General features: G+C 46.7%; 1 pseudogene across 1 annotated transcript in view; it reads right to left on the bottom strand.

The window, feature by feature from the left end:
* The window catches only part of LOC146871804 (PAT complex subunit CCDC47-like), a 319,820-nt pseudogene extending 303,749 nt beyond the window's left edge, over window positions 1-16,071 (bottom strand). Inside the window, exons 1-4 of the transcript XR_014981079.1 lie at window positions 15,815-16,071; window positions 13,801-13,908; window positions 12,732-12,906; window positions 726-847 (exon numbers count right to left, since the gene is read on the bottom strand). The product of XR_014981079.1 is annotated as a PAT complex subunit CCDC47-like (transcript). The remainder of the gene's footprint in view (window positions 1-725; window positions 848-12,731; window positions 12,907-13,800; window positions 13,909-15,814) is intronic.
* Window positions 16,072-21,151: the final 5,080 nt, after the last annotated feature.

Raw genomic sequence — 21,151 nt, 5'->3', positions numbered from 1 at the left:
CTGGACAACAATTGTTTTTACGGCAGTAGATCAGGGAGAAGGGATTAAAATTCATGCGTTGAATGCTATATTTAGTATTCCGAAAACTCCCACTTGAATCTACTTGACTTAAATAATGGTGATCATGATATAAGCGGCCACTTTATGGAGGGGATAAAACATTTTTTTTTTAAGTATATAAAAAATAAACCTGAACTGGGGTAAAAGAGTGAGTTAGGAATGTGATTAAAGCTGGTACAGAAAGGAAAGACTGCCAGTTAGTGTGCGTCCTCCTGTTTTGAGAGATCTATGCGAAAGGTTGATCTTATTATCTGCCCTATATCAAAAAAATGGCAAAGACAAATTGTAAGAACCTAGGAAAAATTCCTCCCTGACTCGCAAGATGAGAGTAATGAGGGGACTTGGACAAAAACTGGAACCAAAGGCAAATGAAGAGAGGGGCACAAGAATGGAAAGAAACAGCTTTATTGTGCAAGCTGAATTAGTTTAGTAGAGCCATGCCAAGTGCTCATGCATATCAGAAACGGGTATGCAGGCAGAACAAAGGGTGTGTCCACAGCCAACTAGGGAACAAATATAAAGGTTTCTCAACAACCCATTTTAAGTATTACAAATAGTAGATGACCGGACTCCAAAGTGGAGAGACAAACTAAGGATTTGGCATACATAAAAACCGATATGTGAAAAAAAGCAAATGTACCAAACGGCATTCTTGTGGCTCTCACCTTCAGCTGGATCAGCATCCCTTCGCAACACACACGGCCAGAGCACCACAAGTTGTAAATATGCTTGTTTTCCTGATTTGGTTTCCCTGTGCTCACAGGTTCCTTGTTCGTACCATCGTCACCTAAAATGGGAAGGCAAGTTGAGTTACTGACAACTGTAAAGGTACACAATATTTGGCAATGTCTTCCATTATGAATGCAGATCACTTATAGTCCATTCCCTTTAATGAACTGGAAGTCTCACAGTCTTTTTGATCCCAGAAACATTTTCTGAGTCTTGCGTAAGTCGGGTGACAATCCTTTGCTTTTCAGGGTGTGATGGTTGTAGGAGAGTAGGGTCTGCTATCCTATGGTCACCCCAAATATTTGCTTTTTGCTTCACTGGTTTTTGACATATTGAGGCTGTGGGCCTGCCAATCAGACCCCCAGCCTGCTGTTCTCTCTACTAAATTAACACTATGCACCCTAGGTGTATAACCAATTGGAAGTGGATCACCCTGTCAGCCCCTGTACCAGTGTACACTAGGTACCCAGGGCATTGGTGTACCCAAGGCCTGCCAGGGGCTGAAGCATGTATTATGCCACCCCAGGCTTGGCCTAACAATCTGACACAACTGGCTGATCACTCAGCTGGGGTAAGTTGGTGTAATCACCTCTTACTTAGGTGTAGTATACCTATACCTAACCTTAAATGGGACACCTGGTAACCTATAAGTCACTCCTATGGCAGGCCTTAACAATCCTGAAGGCAGAGTGCTTGGTTCCATGTGAGATGGTGCTCTGGCATGAGCTGAGCCTGTCTGCAGTGGTCGGAACAACTTCCTTCTACTGTTTCCAGATATCGTCATACCATATACTCTTAGGTGCATTATGAACCTCGCGGTTAAATGCTATCTTTGGTTTGGCTTTATCAAAACATGTCGAGTAAGGTGTCATACGAATTGGAATACTAACCCCTCGCCAATTCTGGCGACGGGGTTAGCATCCCACCCTTCTAGAGGGACACGACATGTACAGTACCTGAAACCCGGGTAAAATCAGACATAGCCTCAGCTCCACAAAATGGATGCTGCCACCACAGACACAAGTCTGCCCTCCTGCTGCTGGGTGTCCTTCCAGCTTGGGAGGTGTGGACAAAGGGTTTCCTGCCAGGGGAGGTGCATGCACCACCCCAGACAGGATTTTGTGTATTGGTCAGGTAGGGCTTGAAAGAAACCAGACATGCCTGTGGCTCACAAGGAGCCTCGGTGCATATGCCAGTTCAAACCGGTCCTGGGGCACACCAGTCCCGGGCCTGGGGCGACCTGGACAAAGGATTGGGGGTGTAACCACCCCCCTTCCTGGTCCCACCCATAGGGAGGGACCTAGCAGGTAGTCCGGCCACTAGAATCCGCTTAAAGGTAGGAGCTGTGTCCTAAGACTTCAGACATCCTGGAATCAACTTGAAACTAAGAAGAAGACGGGAACTTCGACATTCTGCTGCACAGAAGACTGAAGGAAATCTCCCCTGTGGTCAGGGAGTGACCACCTTGCTAACGCAAGCACCATCCAGCGAATCAACGTCTGCTTTGCCGCCGCCTCCCGCCGGAGCCCGAGCCCAGAGACTGACAAGACCTGGACCTCCAGACCTCTCACCGCCCGATCCACAGTCCCTGAAAAGAGGAGACCCGTGGAGGCACCGAGACACGTGGAGCCAGCCATCTTGAAACGACCACGACAAGCTGACAAGTGCAACAACCGAGGCTCCCTCCAAGTTGTGCTTTGGGATCTGAGAAGCCCAACCCTCGAGCAGCATCTGCACCAAAGGTGAGCCCTCCAGCATCTCCACGATCTGCGTGGGGCCCTTCTGCATTTTGCCACTCGACGCGCCTAACCGGTTGCTGGCCCGCTGGCTAGTAGCCATCTTGGCGACGAACTTTACGAAATACACCGCTGGTCTGGTTGCTCCAGACTGGCCCTTGCTCCCCTCCAAAGGAGCAGTCCCTCTGACCTTGCTGGTCAGAACCATCAGCTTATTTCATCTCCTACAACAATTGCTTTTGCCAAGGCTTGTTTGCTTCGATCAAGTCGCCGACACCGCTGACAGCGAGAGCCTGCGTGGGACAGCTCGTGAACCGACTCCTGGACGTCGTCGACCTCCAGGGACCACGTGGCTGCAGAGACAAGCTACACCTTTCTTCCTGTTTGCACCCGACATTGCCTGGTACCCAGCTGGTGCCACGCTGGTCACTGGCTAGTGACTGTGAACACTGTCCCCTCTGCTTACAGGTCTTCAACATCTCCGATCCACTCTTGGATCCACCGCATCTCTCCCGGACCGACCGCCTGCAGCATCTTTGTCCACAGGCTCCACGGAACAGATAGAAGAAACCCGACGCACTTCGAGGCCTATGCACCCGCTTCCTGTGGGTGAGGTAAAGCTGGCACTCCTGTGCCCAAGTGTAGTATTACATCTCTAGTGCCTGTGTTCCAAATCTTGAGTTCCTAGTCCATCCGGAAGATCCTCTTTGCAGTAACTTTGTACTTTTTACGCACCCATTGAAACCTATGGGAGCACGCGTGTGACTATTTGCTCTGCACACGCCACCCGTGGACCTCCTGGTCACTAACTGAAGTTAGCTCCTTGTAGGCCCAGCGATTCTAGAGGCCCTAGGCCTTTTCCCTTTTCTGTTCGTGGTACTTATACCACTATTTTAGTATATGGTTCGAGCGGCCACCAGGGCCTATCCATATAAAGTGCAACTTCTGTGTATTCTACTGTAATCTTGTTTGACGATTTGTGCTCCTGTGCTCATAAAGAGACTAGGGGTTACTTTGAGAAATAAATACATATATATTTTGAATATATATCTGTGTGGTGTCCTTTCATTGGTATAAAAGGGGGTTGCATTTGGTAAAACAGCTGGCTTAACACGCTTCACGAGTTTAGCCTCAAAGACTGCTTAGCCTACGCTACCACTAGGGCAGCTAGTCCGAAAAGGTTGACTTACAACCACACCATAAGGGTTGCTTGGCATGGTACAAGGTGATCACTTTAACTAGTGAGCATCATATACCAGGCCAACTTCTCACATTGGTGAGCAGCGGTTGGATTTGAGCTTGCTGTGTTTTACCATTGTAATCTCTTGGTTACCAATTGAAATATCACATAGGTACCTGTAGGTACATATAAAACAAGATTAGATATACATAAGTTCTACTGAACTTAGTTGTTGTAGAGCAAAGGGAGTAGCACACCCTGACTACAACTACTAGATAGGTTTAGTAGGTAAACCTAAGTGTAGGTAGATTGCAACACATCCACCCACACTTAAGAGCAATGGCTGGGGCAGAGGGGTCCACTGTACCCTTCTCTGTTGAGAGTGACCCCCAGAGGGCACCATCCATCTTTGCTACCCTTAATCAGAATGAGCTCAGGCATTTGGCAACTCTTAGAGGCCTTAAACAGCCCAAGAACCCTACCTCTGCTGAGCTCAGAGAACTCTTGCAAAATGATGAAAATCCGAGAGAGCTCAAGAAAGCTTCCCAGTTAGCCCCCTTAGGGTCAGGAACAGGAGGCCCCCTTCTGAAGATGCCACAGAAGTACCCCTTTCCAATAGCCATCCCTTAGATGAGAACCATACTACAGAGGAGGAAAGTGGGGAGGATACAGAAAGTAGTGATGATGAAGGGAGAACTAGCCCAGTGCCAAGTGTTATACTTGGCCCAGCTAAACTAAGGCTATTGGGGACTGACAATGGGATCATCCCATTGGATCTCCCCAGTGGACTTAACCAGGGGCTTGGGAGGCAAAGGAATCGCTCAGGTGACTCTAATGCTTCTCATGCCTCTAGAGGCTCTCAAGGTCACTCCAGGAAAAGGATGACCACCCCTCAGAGGAGGGAACATGAGGCCAGAATGCAGGAAGCCCAGCTGAGGATCAGGAAGCAGGAGCTAGAGGTAGCCCTGATGGAAGAGAAACTGAACAAGGCTAGGCAACCTAGAGAGAGTGGGTCTATACCCACTGGTGGCAGCATTGTCCCTAAGGACAAAGATAGGGACTTTGATAATAGGAACCTGTCTAAGGTTGTGCCCCCCTACAAAAGTGGGGATGACATCCACAAATGGATAACTGCTCTTGAGAGAGCCTGCAAAGTACAGCAGGTTCCTGAAGACCAGTGGGCAGCAATCCTCTGGCTCTCCTTTGAAGGAAGAGGCAGAGACAGACTCCTCACTGTTAGAGAAGAGGATGTCAGAAATTACAGAGTCCTGAAGAGTGTCCTAGTTGATGTGTTAGGCTTAACCACTGAACAGTACAGGTTAATGTTCAGAGACACCCAAAAGACACAGACTCAGGACTGGTCTGAATACATTGAATGTGCCACTAAGGCTTTGGAGGGTTGGTTGCTGGGAAGTAAGGTATCTGATTTTACAGGATTGTATAATTTGATGATGAGAGAACAGATTTTAAATAACTGTCAAAACCAGCAACTGCATCAACACTTGGTTGACTCTGATCTGACCTCTCCCCAAGAATTGGGAAAGAAGGCAGACAAATGGGTCAGAACCAGGGTTAAGCAAAAGAACCAGAACCAGGGCCAAGGGGGTGATCAGAAGAAAACAGACCAAAAGGGTGGAGATCAGAAATCTAAAGACCAGAAGTCTTCAACAGGGCCCCAAACTACTGCTAAGGAGGGTGGGTCCCAACAACAGTCCAAAAAGAAGAAAGAAGGTCAAAAGAAACCCTGGTGCAATCATTGCAAGAATACAACTCACTGGACTAGTGATTGTAAGAAGGGTGGAGCCCCCAACACTGTTGCCCCTAAGGCACCTGCTCCCAGTACTACTGTTAGCAGTGTTGGTCCCCAGACAAAGGGTGTAGTGGGAATCACTATGGGAACTGAAGGAGATTCTGACTTAGACAGAACCCTGACACAGGCAGTCTTGATCTGTGATGGGGACATTGATTTGTCCCTGACTGTGAGCCCCAGTAACCTGGGCAAGTACAGACAGACTCCTTTAATTAACGAAAAAGTGGCTCAAGCCTACAGGGACACATGTGCCAGTGTCACTATGGTGACACCAGGCTTTGTGGACCCTGGACAGTACATACCAGGTGAGAATTACCTGGTGACCAATGCCAGCAATGCCACTACTTCACATAGTGTGGCAGTTGTTAACTTCTCATGGGGAGGGGTAACTGGCCTCAAAAGGGTTGTGGTTAGTGCAGACCTCCCAGTAGAATGTTTGTTGGGCGATGACCTAGAGAGTTCTCTATGGTCAGAAGTGGAGTAAAGGACTCATGCAGAGATGTTAGGTATATCATCACATGTCCTTGCTGTGACCAGGTCACAGGCCAAAAAGTGCCTCACTGAACCTCAGGTCTTGGATCCTGGAACAATGGACCAAGCACCTACCAAGAAGAAGAACAGGAGGGTCAAGGCTGTGCCTTCCCCCCTGCCTCAGAGTGATGATCAGCCTTCCCAGGAAGCTGATCTAGAGGACCCTGAAGGAACTGTCCCTGAAGAGCTTGAACCTGATCAGGTTGAGTTTCTGGGGACAGGGGGACCTTCAAGGGCTGACTTGAGGCAGACTCAGTTATCCTGTCCCTCTCTTGAACCCCTCAGACAGCTGGCTGCTGCTGAGGCTGCTGGGAATGCTCAAGGTACCCATAAAGTGTATTGGGATGAAGGGCTCCTTTATTCAGAGGCTAGAGACCCCAAGCCTGGTGCTACCAGGAGGTTGGTTATACCTCTGCAATTTAGGGGCTTCCTTCTTACCTTGGCCCATGATATTCCTTTAGCAGGACACTTAGGCCAGAACAAGACTTGGGACAGGCTTGTCCCTCACTTTCACTGGCCTCACATGAATGAAGATACAAAGGAGTTTTGTTGCTCCTGTGTGACCTGCCAAGCCAGTGGCAAATCAGGTGGCACAACAAAGGCCCCCCTAATACCACTACCTGTGGTGGGGGTCCCATTTGAAAGAGTGGGAATAGATATAGTGGGTCCCATGGATCCTCCCACTGCATCTGGGCACAGATTTATACTGGTGGTAGTGGATCATGCCACCAGGTATCCAGAGGCAATTCCCCTTAGGACCACTACAGCTCCTGTTGTGGCCAGGGCCCTGCTGGTAGTATTCTCCAGAGTGGGATTTCCTAAGGAGGTAGTTTCTGACAGAGGTACCAACTTCATGTCAGGATACTTGACAGCTATGTGGAAGGAATGTGGTGTCAACTACAAGTTCACCACCCCTTATCACCCACAATGCAATGGGCTTGTTGAGAGATTCAACAAGACCCTAAAGGGTATGATCAAAGGATTACCTGAAAAGCTCAGGCGAAGATGGGACATCCTTCTACCCTGCCTTCTGTTTGCTTACAGAGAGGTCCCACAAAAAGGAGTTGGCTACAGCCCCTTTGAATTGTTGTTTGGGCACCCTGTAAGAGGCCCACTGTGTTTGGTGAAGGAAGGATGGGAGTTACCTCTCAAAAAGCCTAAGCAAGACATAGTGGACTATGTACTTGGTCTCCGCTCCAGGATGGCTGAGTATATGGAGAAGGCATCCAAAAACCTTGAGGCAAGCCAGGCCTTACAGAAAGCTTGGCATGACCAAAAGGCTGTCTTGGTTGAGTTTCAGCCAGGACAGAAGGTATGGGTGTTGGATCCAGTGGCCCCAGCAGCACTCCAAGACAAATGGTCTGGACCCCATACAATCCTGGAAAAGAAGGGAGAGGTCACCTACTTGGTCGACCTAGGAACTCCCAGGAGTCCCCACAGGGTACTCCATGTTAACAGGCTTAAAGCATATGTTGACAGGGCAGACATGGGCTTGCTCATGGCTACAGATAAGGGACAGGAGGAAGAGAGTGACCCTCTCCCAGACCTGTTGTCTCAGAACTCTGAAGATGGCTCAGTTGAAGGAGTGACCCTTGGAGGCAACCTCACTGCCCATCAGCAGACTGAATGTAGACCGGTTCTACAATCATTTTCACATATGTTTTCCTTGATACCTAGTCAAACTGACTGGTGTACCCATGTGGTGGACACTGGTGACAGTCTGCCTGTAAAGAACAAGCTTTACAGACAACCTGGCCACGTCAGGGACTGTATAAAGGCTGAGGTACATAAAATGCTGGAATTAGGTGTCATTGAACCCTCAGAGAGCCCCTGGGCTAGCCCAGTGGTTCTGGTCCCCAAACCTCACACCAAAGATGGCAAGAGAGAGAGATGAGGTTCTGTGTGGATTACAGAGGACTCAATGCTGTCACCAGGACAGATGCACACCCTATTCCAAGGGCAGATGAGCTCATAGACAAACTAGCTTCTGCTAAGTTTTTGAGCACATTTGACTTAACAGCTGGCTATTGGCAAATCAGATTAGCTGAGGAGTCTAAGGCCAAAACAGCATTCTCAACCCCAGGTGGGCACTACCAGTTTGTGGTGATGCCCTTTGGTCTGAAGAATGCACCTGCCACCTTCCAAAGGCTGGTGAACCAAGTCCTTACTGGGTTGGATGACTTTTGCGCAGCATATCTTGATGACATTGCTGTCTTTAGCTCCACCTGGGAGGATCACCTGATCCACCTGAAGAAGGCTCTTGAGGCTCTGCAAAGGGCAGGCCTCACTATCAAGGCTACTAAGTGCCAGATAGGGCAGAGTAAGGTTGTATATTTGGGCCACCTTGTAGGTGGAGGCCAAGTTCAACCACTGGAGAGTAAGATACAATCCATCAAGGACTGGTCCCCTCCAACCACCCAGACTCAAGTTCGAGCTTTGTTGGGCTTGACTGGGTACTACAGGAAGTTTGTTAAGAACTATGGGTCCATTGTGACTCCTCTTAATGATCTGACATCCAAGAAGATGCCCAAAAAGGTTCAGTGGACAGTAAGCTGTCAAAAGGCATTTGATGACCTGAAGGAGGCCATGGGCTCTGCACCTATCCTGAAAAGTCCTGACTACTCCAAAGAGTTTATTGTCCAAACAGATGCTTCTGAGTTGGGTGTGGGAGCTGTGCTGTCACAACTTAATGTAGATGGTCAAGACCAACCCATTGCTTTTATTAGCAGAAGGTTGACCCCCAGAGAGAATAATTGGTCAGCTATTGAGAGGGAGGCCTTTGCTGTGGTGTGGGCCCTGAAGAAGCTGAGGCCATACTTGTTTGGCACTCACTTCAAGATTCAGACCGACCATAAGCCCCTCTTATGGCTAAATCAGATGAAGGGTGAAAACCCCAAACTGCTTAGGTGGTCCATTTCCCTACAGGGGATGGACTTTACAGTGGAGCACCGGCCAGGTACTGACCATGGGAATGCAGATGGTCTCTCCAGGTACTTCCACTTAGGACATGAAGACGAGACTGGTCAAGGCTAGTTTAATGTCCCAGCGTTTGGGGGGGGGTTGTGTAGGAGAGTAGGGTCTGCTATCCTATGGTCACCCCAAATTTTTGCTTTTTGCTTCACTGGTTTTTGACATATTGAGGCTGTGGGCCTGCCAATCAGACCCCCAGCCTGCTGTTCTCTCTACTAAATTAACACTATGCACCCTAGGTGCTTAACCAATTGGAAGTGGATCACCCTGTCAGCCCCTGTACCAGTGTACACTAGGTACCCAGGGCATTGGTGTACCCAAGGCCTGCCAGGGGCTGAAGCATGTATTATGCCACCCCAGGCTTGGCCTAACAATCTGACACAACTGGCTGATCACTCAGCTGGGGTAAGTTGGTGTAATCACCTCTTACTTAGGTGTAGTATACCTATACCTAACCTTAAATGGGACACCTGGTAACCTATAAGTCACTCCTATGGCAGGCCTTAACAATCCTGAAGGCAGAGTGCTTGGTTCCATGTGAGATGGTGCTCTGGCATGAGCTGAGCCTGTCTGCAGTGGTCGGAACAACTTCCTTCTACTGTTTCCAGATATCGTCATACCATATACTCTTAGGTGCATTATGAACCTCGCGGTTAAATGCTATCTTTGGTTTGGCTTTATCAAAACATGTCGAGTAAGGTGTCATACGAATTGGAATACTAACCCCTCGCCAATTCTGGCGACGGGGTTAGCATTCCACCCTTCTAGAGGGACACGACATGTACAGTACCTTAAACCCGGGTAAAATCAGACATAGCCTCAGCTCCACAAAATGGATGCTGCCACCACAGACACAAGTCTGCCCTCCTGCTGCTGGGAGTCCTTCCAGCTTGGGAGGTGTGGACAAAGGGTTTCCTGCCAGGGGAGGTGCATGCACCACCCCAGACAGGATTTTGTGTATTGGTCAGGTAGGGCTTGAAAGAAACCAGACATGCCTGTGGCTCACAAGGAGCCTCGGTGCATATGCCAGTTCAAACCGGTCCTGGGGCACACCAGTCCCGGGCCTGGGGCGAGCTGGACAAAGGATTGGGGGTGTAACCACCCCCCTTCCTGGTCCCACCCATAGGGAGGGACCTAGCAGGTAGTCCGGCCCCTAGAATCCGCTTAAAGGTAGGAGCTGTGTCCTAAGACTTCAGACATCCTGGAATCAACTTGAAACTAAGAAGAAGACGGGAACTTCGATATTCTGCTGCACAGAAGACTGAAGGAAATCTCCCCTGTGGTCAGGGAGTGACCACCTTGCTAACGCAAGCACCATCCAGCGAATCAACGTCTGCTTTGCCGCCCCCTCCCGCCGGAGCCCGAGCCCAGAGACTGACAAGACCTGGACCTCCAGACCTCTCACCGCCCGATCCACAGTCCCTGAAAAGAGGAGACCCGTGGAGGCACCGAGACACGTGGAGCCAGCCATCTTGAAACGACCACGACAAGCTGACAAGTGCAACAACCGAGGCTCCCTCCAAGTTGTGCTTTGGGATCTGAGAAGCCCAACCCTCGAGCAGCATCTGCACCAAAGGTGAGCCTTCCAGCATCTCCACGATCTGCGTGGGGCCCTTCTGCATTTTGCCACTCGACGCGCCTAACCGGTTGCTGGCCCGCTGGCTAGTAGCCATCTTGGCGACGAACTTTACGAAATACACCGCTGGTCTGGTTGCTCCAGACTGGCCCTTGCTCCCCTCCAAAGGAGCAGTCCCTCTGACCTTGCTGGTCAGAACCATCAGCTTATTTCATCTCCTACAACAATTGCTTTTGCCAAGGCTTGTTTGCTTCGATCAAGTCGCCGACACCGCTGACAGCGAGAGCCTGCGTGGGACAGCTCGTGAACCGACTCCTGGACGTCGTCTACCTCCAGGGACCACGTGGCTGCAGAGACAAGCTACACCTTTCTTCCTGTTTGCACCCGACATTGCCTGGTACCCAGCTGGTGCCACGCTGGTCACTGGCTAGTGACTGTGAACACTGTCCCCTCTGCTTACAGGTCTTCAACATCTCCGATCCACTCTTGGATCCACCGCATCTCTCCCGGACCGACCGCCTGCAGCATCTTTGTCCACAGGCTCCACGGAACAGATAGAAGAAACCCGACGCACTTCAAGGCCTATGCACCCGCTTCCTGTGGGTGAGGTAAAGCTGGCACTCCTGTGCCCAAGTGTAGTATTACATCTCTAGTGCCTGTGTTCCAAATCTTGAGTTCCTAGTCCATCCGGAAGTTCCTCTTTGCAGTAACTTTGTACTTTTTACGCACCCATTGAAACCTATGGGAGCACGCTTGTGACTATTTGCTCTGCACACGCCACCCGTGGACCTCCTGGTCACTAACTGAAGTTAGCTCCTTGTAGGCCCAGCGATTCTAGAGGCCCTAGGCCTTTTCCCTTTTCTGTTCGTGGTACTTATACCACTATTTTAGTATATGGTTCGAGCGGCCACCAGGGCCTATCCATATAAAGTGCAACTTCTGTGTATTCTACTGTAATCTTGTTTGACGATTTGTGCTCCTGTGCTCATAAAGAGACTAGGGGTTACTTTGAGAAATAAATACATATATATTTTGAATATATATCTGTGTGGTGTCCTTTCATTGGTATGAAAGGGGGTTGCATTTGGTAAAACAGCTTGCTTAACACGCTTCACGAGTTTAGCCTCAAAGACTGCTTAGCCTACGCTACCACTAGGGCAGCTAGTCCGAAAAGGTTGACTTACAACCACACCATAAGGGTTGCTTGGCATGGTACAAGGTGATCACTTTAACTAGTGAGCATCATATACCAGGCCAACTTCTCACAATGGTGTTCTTCAAAAGAAAGCTGGCAGTTTTTTTAATACATCAGAATCCCTGACTTAGAGACACTAATGCCAAAAAGATTGGAACACAAACATGAAAGTTGTTGGTGGGCAATTGGAAATATTTACAATGCATACCATGACAGGATTTTATGTATTACCATTTGTATTGCTGTTTTTACCATTAGTATGGTACCAAAGCACTTATTTATTCTGGGTGCCCTTTTCAAACGATCAGTTGGAGTGGTTAGTAGAGCTTTATTAAATGTGTAGCTTAGTAAGGATCAGAGTTGGGTAATGTGAAAGTAAAAGGAGTTAAACCCTGCTAAAGACTTTCATATAGCATTTTGCGGAGTCTGCGCAATTGTTTTCAACACATGGTCACAAGCCAGATAAAAAGCCTTGATGAGTCCGACACGCGGAATACTGTGCTAAAATGGCTCCATGAAAAGCCTTAATATAATGTTGTGCACATAAAGGTGTGGTATATTTAAGGTAAATGGTGCTAAGCTGTACGTTATTGTTGTGGTATGGCGGGAGAGTTGTTGAACTGGTTAGCGGTTTGCCAGTTTAATGACTTTGGTGCTTTGTTGTGCGTATGGGAAGTGTCAGGGTATCAGTTTAGTGTTCCCTGTTTATGAAAGGGATGTCAATATATAATTGGAAAGGTAAATAGTTTGCCATGGGTGAGGCAGGTTTGAACTTTAGTACTTTTACTGTTACCCAAGAACAATGCCTATGCGGTCTATTCTGTAATGCTGAAGAGATTTGAGCACATGATCTATTAATTAACTTTTAACTTAAGTTATGCCTTGAGGCACTAGATAATTCTGCTTATGTAAAGGCCTTCAACTGTAAAGTCAACCAAACTTACCAACAAGTGTAAAGTTACTTTCCAACAGCTCTCTGTGCGTGTTGAACCAAGCCTGTGTCAGCCTGTTGTTTTTGTTCTTCCCAATCATATAGCTCATTATGTAAGCTAGAAGGCCTGTCACCATCAGTATCTCCATGTAGTAACTCTCCCAGCTCTTCTGCAGATGTGCTGGAACCTGGGAAAAAGATGGGTATTCATTTTTTACACAGAGATATCTGCAATAAGATCATAAGACTGGAAATCCAAAGCATCAAACAAGAGTGTCTAGTATCTAGGATGTCCTAATGGAGCAAGCCCATCCTAGGAGTTGCACTTTAAGCTTTGCTGCAGTTGGAGCGGGATAACAGACTTCAGCATCTTATGGTCAAAAGTAGGTAAAGGAAAAACTGCTTGTTTTGTAAGACCACCATGACCCCCATAGTGCTTTAGCATCCATTAGCTAAATTGACTCTAAATTAAATAAAGACCCTCAGTGGGAAGTTGTTAATATTTAAGATTAGGCACGATTGGTGTAATGCACTCACTTAGCTTAAGAGCCATAGCGTAAGTTTGTGCTGAGACCTGTGCAACTAGTTTCAATAGTAAATATGCACCGATAAGAGCCGCTGAACAGCTGAGGTACTGACATGAAAGATCATAGGTCTTCAATCAATTCCCAATATAATAGTAACAAACCTACCATTGAGATCGCAGTGTTTACTACAGAAAACAAAATTGGAGAAACACCATGGTTTTGCCCAAGCACTGCCCCAGTATTACAATATTGCTCAAAGTTGTAGCATGGTCTACAAACAACATTTAACTTGTGACCCGCCTACTAAAAGAACTCCATGTTCATATGCCTACCGAGGAACCCCAATCATCAATATCAATCTTTTCAATAGGGCCAACATTCACAAGTGTGCAAAAGTAGAAAACAACCTTTTGAAAATAATTGCTTTCAGTGGTTCTTGTTTCACATGATTTTACAGCTGTGTCCTTTTTTCTGTGTGTTCATGAAATTGGATAAGCATCAGAAGGAGGTCCTTGCCTTTTGCATAATTTCTTTAACACTGACAGTTGTACCTACATCAACAATTGTGATAGGGTCCTTGTTTTTTCCTGGAACGGAGTCTAGTTTGTCATCATAGCCTTCAAACTCCTCATCATAGTAGGGTTCACTTTCAGTATCACCTTTCTAAAAGATAAAATGCAAAAATCATCAGAAACTTGGAATAGTCAAACAGTGCGTGAGCCCCTTTACAAGATGAACTTGCTGTTTTGTATTTAGTTCCTATTATGGAAAGAGTGACGCAGATGATTTCAGCTATGCCATAAAGTGTAGCCATAATCTGAGTAGCATGGTACAGATGACAGAAAAAGTAAGGCACGAACAAGACACATTTTTTTTATTTAAGACGGTTTTATTCTGATTCTTGGATAGAACATATTTTCATGAAGACTAACATGGAGCCTCTTCTAAACTGGCCACGTTGTTTAAAACACACGTAGAGGATAGGGATAGTGCTTCAAGAGGTACATGCCGAAAACGAATTGCAAATGTGTGCTTAATTATTTCTGGTATTTCTTTCAGAAACCTGCAGATAATCTACTTGAATTTATAGCGTGAAAAAAGAACTTAAAATGTCAGCTATAATAAGCAGATAATTGGCGGAACAGATGCACTATTAATTAAATGAGATAGTGAGCGTGGACGTATCTCCTGCACCCTAAGAGGTAAAAACAGTTTACAACTTCCTTAACGGCTGAAAGGATCTTTAAAAGAGCCCCCAGCCTACTTTGAGAAGAAGGATGGAACAGTATTTCCTTCGAGAGGAATTAATGGACGAGTTAGGTGCCTGAAATATTTTACTAGGACATCTGTAACGTACGTTATTAATAGGGCTGCCATATTTACATAAACGTGAGAAAAAGGATCATACTCTACTCTTAAAACAAGTCCTCAAATGCTAGGCGAATGTTGATTAGTTTCATAGCATCACTTGAAGATATGTAAATACCAGTAACCAATACTTCTGCATGTCTACAGCAATGTCATATGTGCCTGTGTGCAGGAGAGGAGGAAATACAGCACGTTCGATTACATTTCACTGGAGTTAAAACACAAGGTCTCATTTAGAGGTCTACTGAATATATTGTACTGCACATTTTTCTGGAAAAAGAACATGTAGATGAAAGTCGTAAAACAATATGTGAAAGGATAATTTTACATAAGTATTGTGATAAAAATGTACCATTGCATCATAATTTTACAGCTTTTTACCACTACTAAAATGATGGCTGCAACTCCAAGCTAAACAAAACAAACACAAAAAGATACAATAAAGGCCACGTTGCAGGGTACTTTCCTCCGCACAGACCTTTAAATGAAAGCTAAAGAGGTTACAACAGCAAATGGATTAAGAGGTGAGGAGAAACCTATCTGAATAAACCGACTAAGAAACAAAGGGTTAAACTCCTGGTAGAATGCAAAGATGAAGGATCGGTATATCCCTAGTTGAAGTTATCTATTTATCCAAGCTAAAACCGGAGACCAGCAGGACAAATTAACTGCCTTTCTAACCTGATGATAATGTGAGTGAGGTAGTAGGACACTGGTACGAACATTAATGCTGATTAAACAAGATTGATTGTGGAAAAGATTTAATCATAGCAGATACCCACAAACCATAAGAGCACCACTTCAACAGAACCCGTTTAATGCTAGCAAAAAATGCTAAGAACCCTTCCATCAACCCAAGTAGGAGTAATGCCTGAAAAAAACAAAAAAAGGCATCATTTTAGTTTGCATAGAAATATTAAGAGTATCCTATAGCGTACATGGATTCTTTATTTCAGAGTATGGTTTAATTTGATTGGGCAACTTATAAAGCGCGAACAAATGCCCGAGCGTGTCAAGGTGCTGAAGCGCTTAGTCTGCCTGGGGGGCAGAGCCACATCCCTATGCCATGGTTTTACATAGATTATCGTGGAACAATGATAGTAAACAGTTATGATACTATATGCTTGCACAGCTGTTAAATAGGAAGCTTTAGATAAGAATAACACATATTGATGAGCTTGGTTATCTTTCACCACCATACCTGTCCATCAGCATCTTCAAAATCTTCCTGATTTTCATCCAAGTCTTGACCCTCATTTTCGACTGTTGCCTCTTCTTCATCCTCTTCAGTTGTTAAACCCCTCGGAACTGGTTCCGGGGTAACTTCTTCAGTGACATCTTCAAACTCAGCAAAGTTGTTGTCATCCTGTCATCACCATCCTCATACTCATCAAACTTTGCCTCGGACAGGCTGCTCAGCACCACGAGAAGAGCCACAACGAGATATACTATCTTCATTTTGCCTGAAATCAATGAAAACATTAAAATTGCCATTTGCACACATTAATGCTTCTCATTAATGATTTAAACTAACTGCATTTCTCCGGATAAGTAAGAGAACTGAAAGAAGTTAGTTTTTGAAAGTTACATTTACAAGAACAAATTAGAAAATTAATTCAATCTAATCTTTTTTTCAGACTTTTTGTGGTGAATGGTTTGTAGACTGCAGAGATGCGGTGCAGAGTTCTTTTTCAAATTGGTTTGTCTCGATATGCGGTTTTGTGCCATTTCTATTTTTTTTGTTTCCCCTATAGACAGCTTTAGATGTGTGCTGTCCAAAGACCTATTGTGTACAATAATTATTCTTAAGGTGGATTTCGATTGAGCACACTGTTTTAATTTGTTGGCTTTCTTGTATTCTCATTTTCAACTGCCTTGCTTCTTCCCGAGTCTGTCTCCTTGCTGGAGTACAGCTGTTTTACATTTTTTCCCCAGTGCTTCAGCTCTATCCTTCCACTGCTTACAACCGAGTTTTTTTCAGCACATAATGGACATATGTGTTTTTTTCCTCTTTCCCTTGCGAGCTAGTTTTTTGTTTTACATTTCAGTCCCTCACCAGTTCCTCCTTTTCTCTGCCACTACCTGCTCCTCTGTTGCTTTTTATTCCGTGTGCCCCATTTCCTTCCCATTTTTTTTGATTGATTGGCTTTATTTCGATACATAAAATATCTTGAAAGCTGTTCAACAGTTAAAGAAAACAACAAATAAAACACATTCCCAGAAAAAAAGAAAGTAAAAAAAACAATAACTTAGTAAATACAATTAATACAGTTAAAATCAGGATTAAATTGATACGGAAAGCCTTTTTGCACGAATCAACCAAGTCCACTTTAAAAATTTAGACACACCACAAACCACCAAAGAGGATGTGTCGGACAATAAAATGCGTAGGGCCACAGTGTGATAGCGAGTTCCCAACTGTCTACAAAGTGGTTTGAGCCAGCGCCTCCTGGGAGAGCAATAGTCAGGGCATTCAAAAAGAATATGTGCCACCGTCTCGACCCGGGTGGAACAGAGGGCACAAAAGGGGGAGGGCTGGGTGGACAAATTCCACCGGGATATCAGGTCACCTACAGGTAGAATCCCTACTCTAAATTTAAAATATAGAGCCCTATCAAATGGAATGGAAATCATATCGAGATAGGGTTCGTAAGCTACCACGTCTTTAATCCTCAAAAAGGCTACAGTTGACTTACATAGGCGTGGATCGACAGTGAGTTTGGTCGAAACCCAATCCCAATACAATTTCTTTAAAGTGTCTTTAGGAGGGGCAGATCGAGTAACCCAAGCTTCACCTAAGCCCAACTCCCCCAGAAGATGTTTAACGTCCCTCAACCATTTAATCCTATACCAGCCCCCCATTGACATCACCTCGGACAGTCCCTCCGCATAGGAGGCTAATTCGGGCACCCTCCACAAGCGGGCCCACAGGAGCAAGGGACGAAGTCTAGCTTGGTCCGCAATTGATCTGCAACCTAGATCCAGCAACACTGGAACTGTGGGTGTGCTCAAAGGGAGAGCCATCAGCTCTTTCAAAAATTTGCTCTCCGATTTTGCAAGTACATCGAGATTACTTGTACCCCACAACTCCGCCCCATACAAGGCAGCACTAACCCCTCTAGCTTTATAAATCTCCACAGCTGGGGCAATAAATTGTTTTGTGGAAGAACGATGTTCCCTAAGCAACGCACCACCCACCCTTTTGTGGTTAAGGAGCATCTTGTGAATGTGCGGAGTCCAACTCATAGAGTCGCTAAGGCGGATTCCCAGGTAGTCGAACTCTGATACCCTCTCCAAGTGAGCAGAGTTCAAGACCGGGAGGCGCCCCAGTTTCCTAGGAGGATTCATGATCAAATATTTGGTCTTGTCAACATTGATCACCAATCCCCTAAGGGAACAGAACTCCTGGAAGCGGTTAAGAAGTTTTTGGAGGCCCTGGGGGGTCTTTGCAATGAGGAGGGTATCATCTGCAAAGAGCAGTGTGGGGATCCGAGAGCCCGCCAGGGAGGGTGCATCAGCAGGTTCTTGTAGCAGATACTCAACCACACCATTCACATAGAGAGAGAATAGGGTGGGAGCTAACACACATCCCTGGCGGACGCCCCTGCTCACTGGAATTCTATCAGTTTTCTCCCCATTCTTACCCCACCGCACCTGCGCATAATTGCCTGTGTGTAGTTTTATCAGGAGTGATAGGATATAAGAAGGCACCCCCAAACCCTGCAAGACCCTCCACAGTTCCTCCCTAGGTACCAGGTCAAAGGCAGTCTTGAGGTCGATAAAGGCCAGATAAAGACTGCCCTTGCCCAGCACCACCACCTTCCAATGCAGGAGCGCCAGTCTGAAGGCTTGCTCGATGATCCCGGTTCCAGAGCGAAAGCCAGCCTGGAAATCTGACAGGATCTTATTATCATCCACCCATTGGAGGATCCTCCCCAGAATCACCTTCCCTGCCACCTTTTGGGATGAATCAATAAGGCTTATGGGCCTATAGTTAGCGGGGTTATCCCGACATCCCTTCTTGAATATCAGGACAACCTCCGCCCCTTTCCAGGATTCAGGTACAGGTGCTCCCCCCATAATAGCATTCAGTAGAGTGGAAACCAACTTCCCCCATTGCTTAGGATTGGCACGTAACAAGTCACCGGGTATCCTGTCAGGCCCAGCAGCTTTTAGGGGGACCAGGGACTTGATTACGACCTCCACTTCTCTGTCAGTAAAGGCATCGGCCTCAGTGTCCCCTGCCTCGACCACCAGAGCAAAGGAGTCATTAAGGACCCCCTCGGCAGGGGTATAAAGGGACAAGAAGTGGCTAAACCAATTCTGAGCTGGGATATTACATGTCAGCAATGTGCCAACAGGTCTATCCCTGGTTCTTACCAAACTCCAAAATCCCCTAGCATTCCTGTCCAAGCTTGCAGCCAAGAGGTCCGCCCAGAACTTCTCCTCCCCCGCTCTTTTTGCTACCTTTAAGGTCTGGGAGTAATCTTTCCTTGCAAGCCTAATTGCAACCTGGGATTTAGATTTGACAGCCCCTACCAGCGCTTTTTTCTTGACTCTGCATTTTTTAGTAAACCAACCCTGCGTTTTGGGCAGCAACTTCCTGTTGTTAGCATGAGGAGCCATGCTAGGGGAAATAAACAGGTTGCTCAGCGCCCTAGTTAAGTCGCAGAAGGTCAATGTGACCTCCTCTGGCGATCGGGTCAGCGACTCCAATTTGCACTGTGCTGCAGCCAGGAGTGCCCCTATATCTGCCACTTTCTCCTCAGACATGATAAGCTTAGCCCACTTCAGCCGTCTACCACAATTGGATGGGAAAACTTGGTGGGGGTTTGGAGCTATATAAGATGATAATCCCCCCTTATCAGTTAACCACTGGGGAAAGAGGGCGAGTGAGAGGAGATTATGATCACTCTCAGTGGTCGGTATGATCTCCATATCCTTCAGGATGCTCCATAGACTTACGTCAAGAAGAATATAAGCTATTCTAGACGTATGGTTCGGCCTATTATAAGTATGAGCTCCCACTAAATCAGACTTTGACCTCCCATTAACAGCCCTAAGGACAAATTCCATGTTGAGGGAATTAATCTGTACCGCCACTTGGGTCCACCTCTTGATAGGAGGCAGCGCTAGGGCAGGAATCCCCATCCTGGAGTCCTCCTCACCCTTTCCCAATGTATCGTCCAAGCCCAAAGGCTCGAACGTACAATTCAGGTCTCCTGCCACCAAGATGCGAGATTTGTTGGGGCGCAGCCTGAGCAAACCTTCTAATAGGGATATTGTGGCCGGTTGTATACCACCCTTCGTGCCTCTGGCATAGATGTTGAAGATGTCCAGGAGGAGGCCACCCCGTGCACCCTTTATAGTAATATTGAGGAGATTGGGAGAGTTGGTGGGGTGCTGAACCACCTGACAATCGAGAGCGACATCAACCCATATGAGGAGACCACCCGAAGGGCGTCCCTTCCCTAAGACAGGGGGGACAGCGGGAACAAAATATGTCGAATATCCTACCTTATGGCAGGGCTCCCTGCACCATGTTTCTTGAAAAATGCAAATAGAGTAACCCTCCACAAGGGCGTTCCAGTCTGGTAGTCCCAGCTTCCTCGAGATACCCGCAACGTTCCAGCTAAAAATCTTAAAGTCTGGATCCGCCACAACCGGCTCCCTGCTGGGCTCGGTGTTTAGTGCCCCCACCGTCAGATCTATAAAACTTAATCTACTGCCCCCACTTAGTCTTCCTACGAGCAGGTTAATATCCTGTGATGGGTTAGTGGCTTCGTCTAACTGAGAGGGAAGAATGGCATTGCTTTCACCCACCTTATTTAGCACAGGAACATCACCTGGGCTTAGGACCCTGATGGACACCCTATGGCAAGTGTCGGTTCACTATCCCGACAGCCCCCCATAAGACCCGGGCCAGGCTGCCGGTTGGAATAATTGAGGGATGACAGGATTCTCGGGATAAATAGGATTATTGCTCCAACCCCCACCAAAATGTAAACATTATAATTTGCTGCAATTCTAGGGTAAAAATAGGATAAATCTACTACACCAATGCTTGCCCCCCAATTACATACTTTTGATTGCAAATAGTTTGAGCAACCCTATTGTCTTTGAAGTTTACCACCACACAATCTCCTTCTAGGTGCTTACGACCATAACCTACCCACCCTACCCTTCTCACTCCTAGGATCAACCCATCTAGACCCCTAGGAAGAGGTCTATTGGTCTTTAACCAGTGCATGGTTTTATTTTTCAAAGCCTGGTGGGATTCATAATGATCATCCTTCAAAGTGGGTAAGTTAGTAAGTATGGCGACATACGGGTGATACTCGGGGGGGCAAATTCACCGGTGGAAAAGATGGAGCCGCTTTGGGGGAAGATTCTTCTGGCTGGGTTTCTCTGGGGAGGTTAGTACAAGTTCTGATCGGGTGGGCTTGATCGGGACCATTGCCTTTGGCAATCCCATTCGAGGTTCCCTTATGTTTAAGAGGTCCCTTCCTACCCGGCAGCTCAGCCCGAATAGGCTTCT

This window comes from Triturus cristatus, chromosome 1_1, assembly GCF_964204655.1.
Source record: "Triturus cristatus chromosome 1_1, aTriCri1.1, whole genome shotgun sequence".
Taxonomy (NCBI): Eukaryota; Metazoa; Chordata; class Amphibia; order Caudata; family Salamandridae; genus Triturus; species Triturus cristatus.
The sequence above is the reverse complement of the archived record's forward strand: the minus strand, read 5'-3'. Positions and strand labels throughout refer to the sequence as shown.